Source organism: Ixodes scapularis, unplaced genomic scaffold (genome assembly GCF_016920785.2).
Source record: "Ixodes scapularis isolate PalLabHiFi unplaced genomic scaffold, ASM1692078v2 PGA_scaffold4__175_contigs__length_147842914, whole genome shotgun sequence".
Lineage (NCBI taxonomy): Eukaryota > Metazoa > Arthropoda > Arachnida > Ixodida > Ixodidae > Ixodes > Ixodes scapularis.
In genome coordinates, this window is record NW_024609879.1 from 57,460,425 (window position 1) to 57,472,789 (window position 12,365).

Sequence of the window (12,365 nt, forward strand, 5' to 3'; positions counted from 1 at the left end):
CCGATACATCAGGCGACTCACCTGGCAGAGCTCTAGATCTGCCAGGGGTGTCATTTGACGTATCAGAGGTGCAGGACTGGGGCGGATGACTCGTAGCTTTGGCCTTATATAATTCGGAAAGGTAGAGTCCTTCGTTATTTAGTGCGGACAGCTTTCACATTTCATATGGATAGCTGTCCATAATGTTGGCTACAGACATTTCGCCATTCTACAAAATGATATGCCTTGTTTACACGGAGAGTCCAGTTCAAAAAGACGTAAAGGTCAAGTGCTTCATTATTTAGTGCAAAAAGCTTCCATATTCAAGCAAGCCTAAGTCACATGAAGCTTTTGGGGTAGATTGGTATGCTGAGTTCATAGCTCTGTCACTTAATATATGAACTTGAATAATCTTTCATCCTCAGCCAAAAAGTTCATGTTTTGCAAAAGACAAAGAGCACACAACCTGTACCTCCCAATGCCAGGATTTTGTTTGTGTGAGCTCAGCTGTTCCTATAGATGACAGCTCAACAAACAAACCAATTAAGAAGTTTCGCAACAATACCTTCTAACAATACCTTTAAGTTTGGAGAAAATTTACATTATAGTTGTCCTTGTGCTGGCCATTCAGATGCCCCTCCATGCTTGTGCTTGAAGTTGTCATTCAATTGAAGACCTCCTCGGTATCTTCATGGTGCATGTAAGGGCAGCTTGAAATAAAGAGCAGAAGAGGATTTGCATTCAAACACAATCGCAACAAATTGTATATGACATGCACGGTTAAAGTAAGTGAGCAACGTGCTTACCAACTAGCCTAGCTCCTACTAAACATGACATATAAAATAAACCCCCCATAAATTGAACCAAAGTAAAAATTTGCATTGATTTGAACACCGAACATATCAAGTGCTTGAGAAATAAAACTAGCCAATTAAAATCGCACCACTATTCAGTGATATTAAGCACAATGGATTGAGCCAGATCTCCCTTAGTATATACAGTAGGCTTGCGATAATTCAAACTCTGATATTTAATACTTCTGTTTAAGTCAAACAAATTTCAAAACTTTGGTTGACTCGCTAAGTTTTCAATGTATTCATAAGCCGCTTAACTCAAACAATGTTTTCGTGTAATTCATACTTTTTGTTCTCGCAGCACCGTTGAGCGCTCTTCTTTCGGAGCACCGGTGCACTGCGGAGAAGCAACACCCGTGGAGCTTGCTTCCGCTGGTGTTGCTTTTCCGCAGTGCATCGGTGCTTGGTAAGAAGTTTGTTTAACGGGGTTAAAGCAGAGCAGAACCGCGTTTAAACTGTTTTACTAAAAGAGTGCGAGAGATAAAGGGGGAAAGGGCTACCGGCGCTTTCCCCCTTTCTGGAGCGTTAAAGACAGTGAAAGCCCCAGATGACTTTGCCGGTGTTCGGTGTGAGCATTGCCCGAACTTCGTTCGTGTTTTGTTCTCTGTTTTAAACTCCCAAACTTAATTAGAGCCACGAGCTTGGATGGCAACAGTCCCCCGGTCATCAAGACACCATTGCTCAGTTATACGGTGCACGAATAACGACAGAAAGCGTCGAATACTGTCCGAGAGCCTGCGTAGCTTGCACGAAATCCGGCAAGGCGAGTGCGACTGCAGTGTCTTTAAGCTCCATCGCTTTCCACATGACCCCGATTTCCGGCAGTAGTGGCTTGCGTCCCTAAATCGAAAAGACTTTTCCCCAACGCCATCCTCTCGACTGTGCTCTGAACATTTTGTGAATGGAGTGTGCATCACATTTAACGTTGTACCGTCGATGAACACAGGGTGCGCTCGCAAGGTGTGTGCAAGTTTTCTCCTGATATTTGCTTTCAGCTTGTAACATTTTGGAACTGAATTTATTTTAATATAGATATTTTGAAGTGGTGACATTGACTCAATTTTATTATCTACAGCACTTAGTTGAAGGCTGATTTTCGTCGCCAGGTGTGGCTAGCGATTGTCAAAAAGTTAGTTCTATTGCTTTGCCTGAATCCCAATCTCCTGCGCAATACCAGAGAGCCATGAGCCCATGCTGACCGTCACAATGCGACTAGATTCTTCTTATTTTAAAAATTAGTACATAATGTAGCTGGAAAGAAACCTTCAATTTCTGTTGCTTAGAGTTGAAACATGCTCATGCATCACTGTTTATAAACATAGAAACATGCTCATGCGTCGGTGTTTATAAACGTTTTATTTGAGGATCCCGTGCCAACGAGTGTGTCTTCTGTCGAGAACTGAAAACAGCAAAGTCGAGATGGGCCTTTTGCCGGCGCGAGTCTGTCAATGTTTCAACGATTCGAAATTGATGCATGAGCATATTTCAACTTTCAGCAACAGAAATTGAAGGCTTCTTCCCGGCTACATTATGTGCTAATTTTTAAAATAAGAATCTAGTCGCATTGTGACGGTCAACATAGGTTCATGGCTCTCTGGTATTGCTCAGGAGATTGGGATTCAGAAAGACCGATAGAACAAGCTTTTCGACAATTTTCAGCCACACCCCGCGGCGGAAATGAGCCTTCAACTCAGCGTTGTGGTTAATAAAATTGAGTCATTGTCAACACTTTGAAATATCAATATTAAGATAAATTCAGTTAGAAAATGTTACAAGCTGACGCAGCAATTATCTCGAGAAAACTTGCACGCACCTTGCGAGCGTACCCCATGTTCAATGTTCATCGACGGTACAGCGTTAAGTTCGGTATGCGCTCTATTCACAAAATGTTACGAGCACGGTCGAGAGGATGGCGTTGAAGAAAAGTCTTTTCAGTTTACGGAAGCATAACACCGCCACCGGAGATTGGGGTCATGTAGAAACAGCCGCACTCACCTTGCCGAATTCCGTGCAAGATACATAGGTCCTCAGACAGTATTCAACGCTTTCTGTCGTTATTCGTGTACCCTAAAACCGAGCAATGGTGTCCCGATGACCGAGGGACTGTCGCCATCGATGCCCGTTGCTCAAATTAAGTTTGGGAGTTTAGAACAGAGAAGAAAGCGCAAACGAAGTTAAGTCAATGCAGATGCCTAACACCGGGACGCAAATAGAGGGCTTGACTAGATCTCTTGGCCAACCAGAAGCCGAAAAGAATCTCCTAGCCGTGGTAGCGAGAAACAGTTTTAATAAGTGCGTAAGGGTTGAATGCAGTACCTCTTCATGCTTATGGTGCACACAATGTTTTGATTATGGTTATGCAAGAAGATGTAAGAAATGATTGAGCCACTTGATTTCTGTTTTCCTCAAACAGTCTGATCGCTTCCACGGCAGATTCCCGGCGCTCGGATTATGTCAATCGTTCTGTTGGTCGTGCATGCTTTTTATATCTTCTATATCTTTATGTATCTTCCACCATGATGTTGCATGACCGTGATCAAAACATCATGTGCACCATATTTCCAGTCACCGAGAGTTACCACGACGCACTTATTAATTTTGCTTTTCGCAACCACAACCAGGGTATTATGAGCAGCTTCTCGTTGACCATATTTGCATTTCTGAAAATGCTCTGGAACATGCCCAGCCCACCTTCGGCCAATGGTGCTTCCTCATTTGCCTCGTATACATTCCAACGAATGGTTAAACTCTCCCTATATACGTCTCTGAAGCAGAGGAGACATGAGCGACGAAAAAGGGTGCTGCACTGTAGTTTTAACAGCAACTTGAGTGGACGCTGTGATGAGGAGGCGTGGCTTTACGTCACCGCGTTCACACGAGTACAGGGTGAAACGGCGCCGTGTTGTTTGAAGACCGGTGGCTTCGCTGCGTTTCCATAGGAGCTAAGCCTTTTTCTTTCTTTACTTTTTCCTCAGGTAAGTTCGCTCTTTGCAAATTTTACAAAAAAAAATGCACCATCTGAGGGGCAAAGCTGAACAAAGTCATAGCACGATAGGTTATAAGAAACTGAATTTTGCGGTGTATTTAAAGAGCCAGGCCTCTCCTTGAATCACCCTGTATAGGAGACAACATCTTTGCTGGTTGAACAAAATTTTGTTTTGAAGTGTCATGCGCTGTCTAAACAGTCCCCGATAAACAACATTTTTGAGGGTTGAATAAACTTGTGTCATAAATTTTACCAATGTTTCATGAGTGGCATACCTGCTTATTATTAGAAGGCCTATGTAGAGGAAATCATCAGATATCTGTTTTGTGTGTGCAGCCATTCATATAGCAGATCATAATTTATCTTCCAACATATTTGATGAACTGATAACTCGAGCTTTTGACAATTCAAGCAAAATTCGTGGCTTCCTGGAATTTGAATTAATAAGAGTTTACTGTATGTCACATTCAAATTAATAGCTTAGCTTCTTGGGCTTAATGTAAACTGGAGCCGGCTAGTGCAACTAAGTCAAAGTAGCATTAAAAAGAAGCTGAAGCACTTTTTAAGAAATCTGAGTTAAGGGTGGACTTCCATAGCATTTTGTCCCATGAATTCAGCGATCGCACTAAACGTGGGCGAAAGTCAACGTAAACTGCATTTATTTTTCAAAAATACGTGCAGTGATTGCAGCAGGGCATGCAGTGAGTCTCTCTTCCACCTGTAATCTGTCTAAAGCGTCGTGACGTCACTGTTGGCATCCCCAAGTCAGCCCATTGGTGAACAAGGGTTATCGGACCCTGCCAATAATGTCACTTTTGCTAGTTTTTCTTTTCACCGTTCTTGCGCTCTGCTTTGTTCGGTGTGCCGCAACATGCAGGGCTACACTGAAATTTTAATGAATGATTATGACGCTCCTACTAACAAGATCAAAAGAAAACTTAAGACACCATTTTTAAGATGTCCACATTCTAACTTTTTTTTTTGTAATTCAAGGACTTTTTTAGTTTTTCTTTAAACATGGTGCCTATAAAGTACTTCATTAACCTGAAATAGCCGCCTCGGTGGCTCTGAGGCGAGAGCGCTGGCCTACGGATCCCCATGTGGCGGGTTCGAATCCCGGCCGAGGTGCCCGCAATCTGACGGAGGCTTAATGAGGAGAAGGCGCCGTGTAATCGAGCTTTCGGTCGCAAGTCAAATGATCCCCAGGTGGTCCAAATTAATCCTCAGTCCTCCGCTGGGGCCTGCCAGATGCCCGTCGTTGGTTTGGCACGTAAAACCCCCAAATTTGACTTTTTAACCTGAAATACTATACCCGTTTTCACCTCAAGAACCGTAGTAAAACAAGATTTTCCACACCAGTGTTAAATTAGAACAATGAGAGCAAAGTTGTTTCATTAAGAGGTGCTCACCTGATATGCATCTGTGGAATCAGGCATTGACTAGCGATGACTTATTCCCCCCGAACTGAAGAGTTGGAAGAGACAAAAGATAGTGGTAAAAATCAGCAGCCCTTCTGATTTGCAAGCTTTACTGTTCAAGGCTGCTATTAGCAGTTTACGGCACTGGTGCTCAATCAAAACAATTAGAGAAAAGTTGTTTCTTTAAAGTAAAAACATTATTTAAAATTGGAAGTGACTTTTACCTTCAAAGTGCTATAATGCATTAAATGAAGTATTTAAAAGGTAGTTTTTTTGTGTTTTTTTTGTTCATTTTATTTTAAATTAATGTGTGTATAGGCCACATGACGTCAGATCACGCGATATCAATTTTTCTGCCAAATTTAGTGGGAAAGCTGAATTGGTGCAAAGGTCACGTAGCATAAATCGCTCTGCTAAATTTAGCGGGAACCTTACTTTGTCTCTAGGTCACATGACGTCGGATCACGCAATATAAATTTTTCTGCCAAATTTGGTGGGGAAACTGAATTGGTGTATAGGTTTCGTGAAATTAATTTTTCCGCTAAATCTAGCAGGTAACATGAATTTGTCTGTAGGTCACATGATGTCAGATCATGTGAAATCAATTTTCCCACCAAATTTAGCAGGGGAACTGAATTGGTGCATAGGTCAGATGACATAAATGTTTCCGCTAAATTTAGAGGGAAAACTGAATTGCTGCATAGTTCACGTGACATCCATTTTTCCGCTAAATTTATCAAAGAGCTTGAAATTGTCTGTAGGTCTTGTGACATCAATTTTTTGCTAAATTTAGAGAGGAAACTGAACTTGTGCAGAGGTCACGCAACAAAAATGTCCCCACTAAATTTAGCGGCAAAGCGCACGGACGGATGGACAACATTTTGGGATTGGAGGGCAACGTTAAAAAGCACCTGATGTTTAAGAGAAAAAAAAAAAAAAACCCGCTCACCTGATGTGCTTCTCTGGCAACAGGCTTTGACTAGCAATAAATTATTGCCTCAGAAATGAAGTGCTGATTCAGTAATGGTTCCTGCACAAACAATTCAAGTGTAAGAACACAAGCCCCAAAAGTTTCTTGCCATCCTCCTCCCCCTACTTTTTTGTGCATCTAATTAATTTCATCCCTTGGCAAATCCTTAAGATTTCGAAGTGCTTATCCTACGTCTTTCTCTTAGAGCCTAGTTCATGTTGCAGAAACTTGGCTGAGTGAATTAGCTGGAGCATTCATTGTTCATCAAGACACTTTTTCTTTCACCCCATCCTGTTCTTGAAAGCAGAAACTCCTCTCCCTTGACCACGGTCATTAAGGACTTTTTAAAGATCATACACAGAAGGTTGGCATTGCCAAGACAAACTCATGTCTTTACTTTGAGCATGGAATAAACGTATGTCTGATCTACGGAAAGTTCCTGTTATACCAAGGCTCGTACTATTCTGTTGTCGAAGGAGCAGGCCTTTTTTATAAAAACTTCCTTTCATTACATTGTTTCAGAGAACAATTGTTCTTTTTTAATAGGGATCAATTAATCATATTAGGACAATTGTCAAATAATGGCAGATTGACGCGATGGATTGAATCGCAATTTTCATCCGTAGACCGTATGTCATGTTACCATCATGTTGGCTATTCCTCCGATTTGCACCTCGTCAGCAGACGCCCAGACTTAAGGGCAAAGTGCCCTTCCATGCCCAGATTTTTAGCGGGTGAGTAACAGTAAAAGCGTTTACGGTAGAGCACCAACAGCAGAGCAATATTTTTGGTTTTCGAATGAGCCAAACAAAGATAGTGTACTGTACTTTGTCCATTCGCTGTTGCATTTTGTCGAACCATTCTGATTTTCCACTCGTTAATGAAGCTGCAAGAGCTTTGCCCAGCCGACAAGCCGCAGGTTCTGGTACTCCTCCGGGTTGGTGTCAAGAAGCTTCAGTGAAAACTTGCCTAGCAAGTTGTAAGCTTCCCTGCATGTCCACCCAGTTTTCAACCCAGCCAAGACCTTTCTTACGGCTGTAGTGTGCTGAAGAGTGGTGCACAAGCAAGCAGTGCGTGAAGGCATTTACAAATGCCCCTCCGCAACACCAGGACTTCATCACTTAGACGCTGAAGCCTCCTGGAGCAGGACGATACTTGTGTCATGTGGTTAGTAAAGCTAGTAGCGCTTCACGCTAAGCCTGTCATGATGCTTTGTCTCGCTCGGTATATAACAGCAGCACACAATACTTTTTCATAATAGCACAGCGATCGTAGTCGCAAACATCACTTCTGACCTTGGAAAACTGTGCCACAGTGCGATCTTGGCATTTTGCGGAAATGCGGGACCAAGAACAGGTTCAGTTTGTCCTCGCTGTCATCTGCTCGTCTCCTCCGTATGGATGTGCTTGGGGGACTGATGTTCCGTGGACGTCTTGTCACTTGATAAATTTATCTGCGGATAAGTTCATCATGTGAATCGGCCATAAGTGAACAGCGGAGTCTGCAGTGATTAAAAGGGTTATGACACGAAAATTAAATGGATCTATTATTCTTGAAATGGATTGCTCATAGACTACATAGTATATACACCAAGTTACGCAATTTTAGAGCTTTGGTAATTGCACTATTCAATTTACGAATTTGTATCATTTTCATCTGGCGACCAGGCTACACTGCCCAAGTTAGTCACATCATGGTACCCATAAAACATGTGACCATGAACGCTCTCTCATTCTAGGGGCCCCCATGATCGCCCAAGCTCTCCTCGCCGCGGTACGATCAAAACCGCTCGCGCAACTCGGTAACCCAAATGCTTTTCTCGCTCTCGCCGCCGGCCAGTTGACCTTCCACCCTGCATGCGCCTGCGAGATATTCCCGGGCGACAGTGACCACAACGAGTTCGTCCGTAACTCGCCGTCACTGGAGCTTGTCGCCAGCGGGTCGCAGTCAAAATGAACAGCTTTCAACATCTCTTGATAGCAATCATACTAATCGCTGCTGCAATCAATGTGGAACACTTTGACAAGGTGAGCGATGTCGTAGACGTAATCCTCACAAACCGCATGCTCGAAACGTGGAAGATAAACGAGAAAACTGAAGCTCGTGACGCCAAGATAGCCAAATCTGTGAGTGCGTGCAAAGACACATCGCGCTGGAGGCTGGCTACAAAGCCAGCCTCCAGTTCTGCTTGGATCCGCCCCTCCAAAGGATTCACATATAAGTGGATTTATCCACGAAACTATCGCGCCATTCTCAAAACAAATCTAGCAGGGTTACAGGAATATACAATGGGTCCTAGCAGTATAGCTATCTTATATTGTATTTTCGGCGTGTCATTTCACGCCAAACATTTCTGTTGACGTTGCCTGCACGTCATAAAAGTGTGTCTCGTATCCAATTAGACATTGTTGAAGGAACGAGGAAACTGCATAATAATGTCACACACTGTTTACCTTAACCGTTTCTTTTTTCTTCAGTTTTTGATCCTAAGTTGTTTTTTTTAATATTTATTGCACGTACGGCCCAAGCTGCACATGTCTCCACAATCAGTCGCCATCCTTAAAAATGTGTACAATAAAAAAATACATGCTGCCATCTCTCAGCAGCACCGCAAACTATGCTCGGAACAAGCCTGGGATGTCCAAAAAGAGCCAAGGGGCGAGGTATAGTGCGCGGACGAGTTACACTCATCCTAAACGGTTTAGGAACGGCCCTAGGTGGACGAGCGAGGCTCGTCCAAAACGGGTTAAGGTGCACCAACACCTTCCACATCGTTGAATCTTATGTAGTAGTATATGATCCTAAATTACCAGACTAGGTTACAGAAAGTAAAGAGTAAGAGGAGGACATGACGTCATACCTTTTCATGTTCTCATTTTTTCGCCAGTCCTGTATTAAAAGGTTTTCATAGTAAAAGTGACAGTTGTATTTTATCTACCCTTATGTTTCTCGCAATCTCCTGCCTACCAACTCAACCAGCAAAGTAATGCCCCCCCCCCCCCAACACATATCCAACCCACAATAGATATTTTTGGATACAATATGCCATGATTGGGCTGTGCATGTGAACCAAGCTGAAGACAAATTTGCGGTCTGAGGGAAAAAAGAGTTACAAAACTGACAAACATGGCAGTAGCATACTTTTCACTTTTGCACATGTACAAGAACCGCTAATTTCTATTAGAAAAGCCCAAGGCTATCTGGTTGCTCACCGACAGCAACTACCAGGAAGAGAAAGGGGGGGGGGTCATGATTGTGAGGGCAGCTGGTCTGTAATGCTTGTGCTTTCTTGAAAGTTTCAAGTAAGACTTTTAAAGAAAAATGACCTAAACTATTGCAACAAAATATTCTTTCATTTCATTTCTCATACCAAAAAGGTTGGCATGAGGAACTTTGCCCAACTGACACGACGCAGAATCTGGTACTCATCTGCGTCGAAAAGCTTCTGTAAAGACGCGTCTACCACGCCCCAATCACTTCAAATCTCCAATCAACCTTTCACCCAGCAAGCGCTTTCTAGTGGCTGTGGTGTACTGAAGGCGCAAGTGCAAAGTGAGTGAAGGCATCTCCAAATGCCACTTAGCGGGCCCAGGACTTCACCGCCTCCACGCCAAAGTCTCCTCGAGCAGGACCATGCTTCTGTCTCTGCCATGGTATGGTTCAGTAAGGCTAGTGGCACTTCGCACTAAGCCTATTATGGTGTTATGTCTCACTCTGCACGTAACAGTGGCGCACAATTCTTGTTCACAGCAGCAAATGTCGATTTCCATTTTGGACAACAGTGCCACAGTGTGGTCGCAAACATGTTCGGCTCGTCCTGGCTGTCATTTGTGCGTCTGCTCCTTCATCAGGATGCGCTTGGGAGACGGACGAACCGCGGACGCACATGATCAATCCGTTCGTGGATCAGTTCGTCGTGTGAACCAGCCATCAATGAAGAGTGCTGTTCATTTTGAACTTGATATAAATAGCCCTTTTGCAAAATCCCCCAAGCACGAGAATTAGTGGGAGAGACTGTCCCTCACCTAGCCGCTCTGCCTTGAGATTGCATTGCCTTGTCGCTTGCCTCGTCTTAATCATCTGTTTTTTGATTCCATTACGTTTTTATCTATTCCAATGTATTTTTATTGCTTCTAAGCATAGGCGTAGACTTCGGGGTGGCATCGGGGCTCGTGCCCACCCTGGGGAGATCCGCGGGGGGGGGGGGGGGGGGGAGAGGGGGGCAGGGCAGGGCCCCACTCTCGGGCCCTGCCATGCCCCCCTAAGATACAGCGGTGTGCTGTATCTTAGTTAAGTAAGCGGCACTCGAAGGCATACGCTACAGTGCGAGTAAATGGAGCGAGCGTGGGTGGCCAAAATTCAGCGCGCTCGGCTCTCGCGTCACGATAGTTGATTCAAAGCTGTGCCTATCCCTATGACATGTGCGCGGGTGTTCATAAACGGCTCCTCTCGACTGTACGCGGATCAAATTGAACCAACACAAACAGCTAACAGCACGATAAGAATCTGTAGCAATGGTAGTACTCATCCCGGGAAAGGACGCGCGAAGCAGCGTGTTGTCCGTCGGCACTCCCGTCGAAAAAGGCAAAATAAAGCCACAAATACAACATATACAAGAAATATTGTGAACAGAAGAGAATAGAAACCCTTAGAAGCGATGAACAATACACTGGAATAGATAAAAATATGTAATGAAATCGACAAACAAGATTAAGAGAAGGCAAGCGACAAGGCAATGCGATCTCAAGGCAGAGCGGCCAGGCGAGGACAATCTCTCCCACAATTTCTCGCGGGCGGTCCGGGGCGCTTGGGAAAATAGCGAATTGTCTATTAACTGAGCAGCACCCTTCTGTAGGATGGCTAACCTAACCTAAAACCCCTGGATATGTTTGTGTTAGTTTCTTAAGTGGTGTCAAAGTGCCAGTGCACGAGGCCCGTGCAGCACTTGGACGCAAATGGCAGTGTAGCCCTGAAATGAAAGGCATTTGGAAGTGAGTTGCATGTGTCTCTCGCGTTCATACAATTCAAGCTGAACCGTATGTACGCGATTTAGCGAGCGACGGCAATGAGTGACGGAGAGCTCTCATTGCTCGGTTTTTGGATTTTTAGAAAGCTTTGCTCATCGCCTCGGTCGCTTGCTCCCGTCGCTTTCATGTGGCTTGCCTCGTCGTGCAGCTGATCGAGCGATAGCAAAAAGGGTCGCCATCACTTTTCTTGTTGCTCGCTATATTGCTTACATGCGTTTTATACTTTATAGTTGTTGGCACTTGCCAAAATGTGAAGCATGCAATTTATTAAGGGCTTTGCCCTTGCTGTCTCTCAGACTGCTGGGATAACTTTGGGTTCCAGTGAAATACGACCATGTGATTTCTCCCTTTGCTTATGAACGGAGGAGGAAGTAGTTTAAAACACTTTTTTTCTGTTTCTTCTGACAGTAGTCAATGCGCGTTTTTTTTCTTTTCTCCTAACCTTTACAGTGAAGTACTGCCAGAGGGTCAGTAAACAAGAGCACCATATACAGAATTTTTTTATAAGAAGTCAGTGCCCCAGTCGAGAGAGAACTCGTTTATACTCTAACTCTTCGCAAGCAACATAATCAATACAGACCTTACTTCTAAAGGCGCACGTCACGCAATGTTTCGGGTAGTTTCCGAGGACGAAAATCAAAACTGAATCTAACCCCGCACAGTGGAACGAATACAAGCGCCATCACACTAACGGGTACCTTTAGCAGTCATGGGTTCCGCAAAACACACCTCCTAGCTATCTGGTACCAAGCCGCCACCCGATTTGCAGAAATCAAGCTCCCTGATACACTCACCAAGTGCCTCGCTTGGCCCCCCTTGCCTCCGGTGGGACCTTTATCTTTGGTTGCGTTCCCGCAATCTGAGTGCCCGTGCAGTGACACGTCGGTTCCGTGGCTTCCTTGGCAAAAGCTCGAGGGTCATTCAATGCGGAAAGCACCTCTGCGACAAGGAACCGCACACGTTCGCTTTCACGCCGACTGTACACAAAAGGATCACGTCATAAACGCTCCGAACAGAAAGGACTCAAAAAGCAAAACGAGTGAGCGAGCACTCACCAATTAGACTCATATCCACAGCTGGTTTTATGGGCACGCCGGCACCTAGGAAACTTCCCTTTTCCAAGAACGTTCT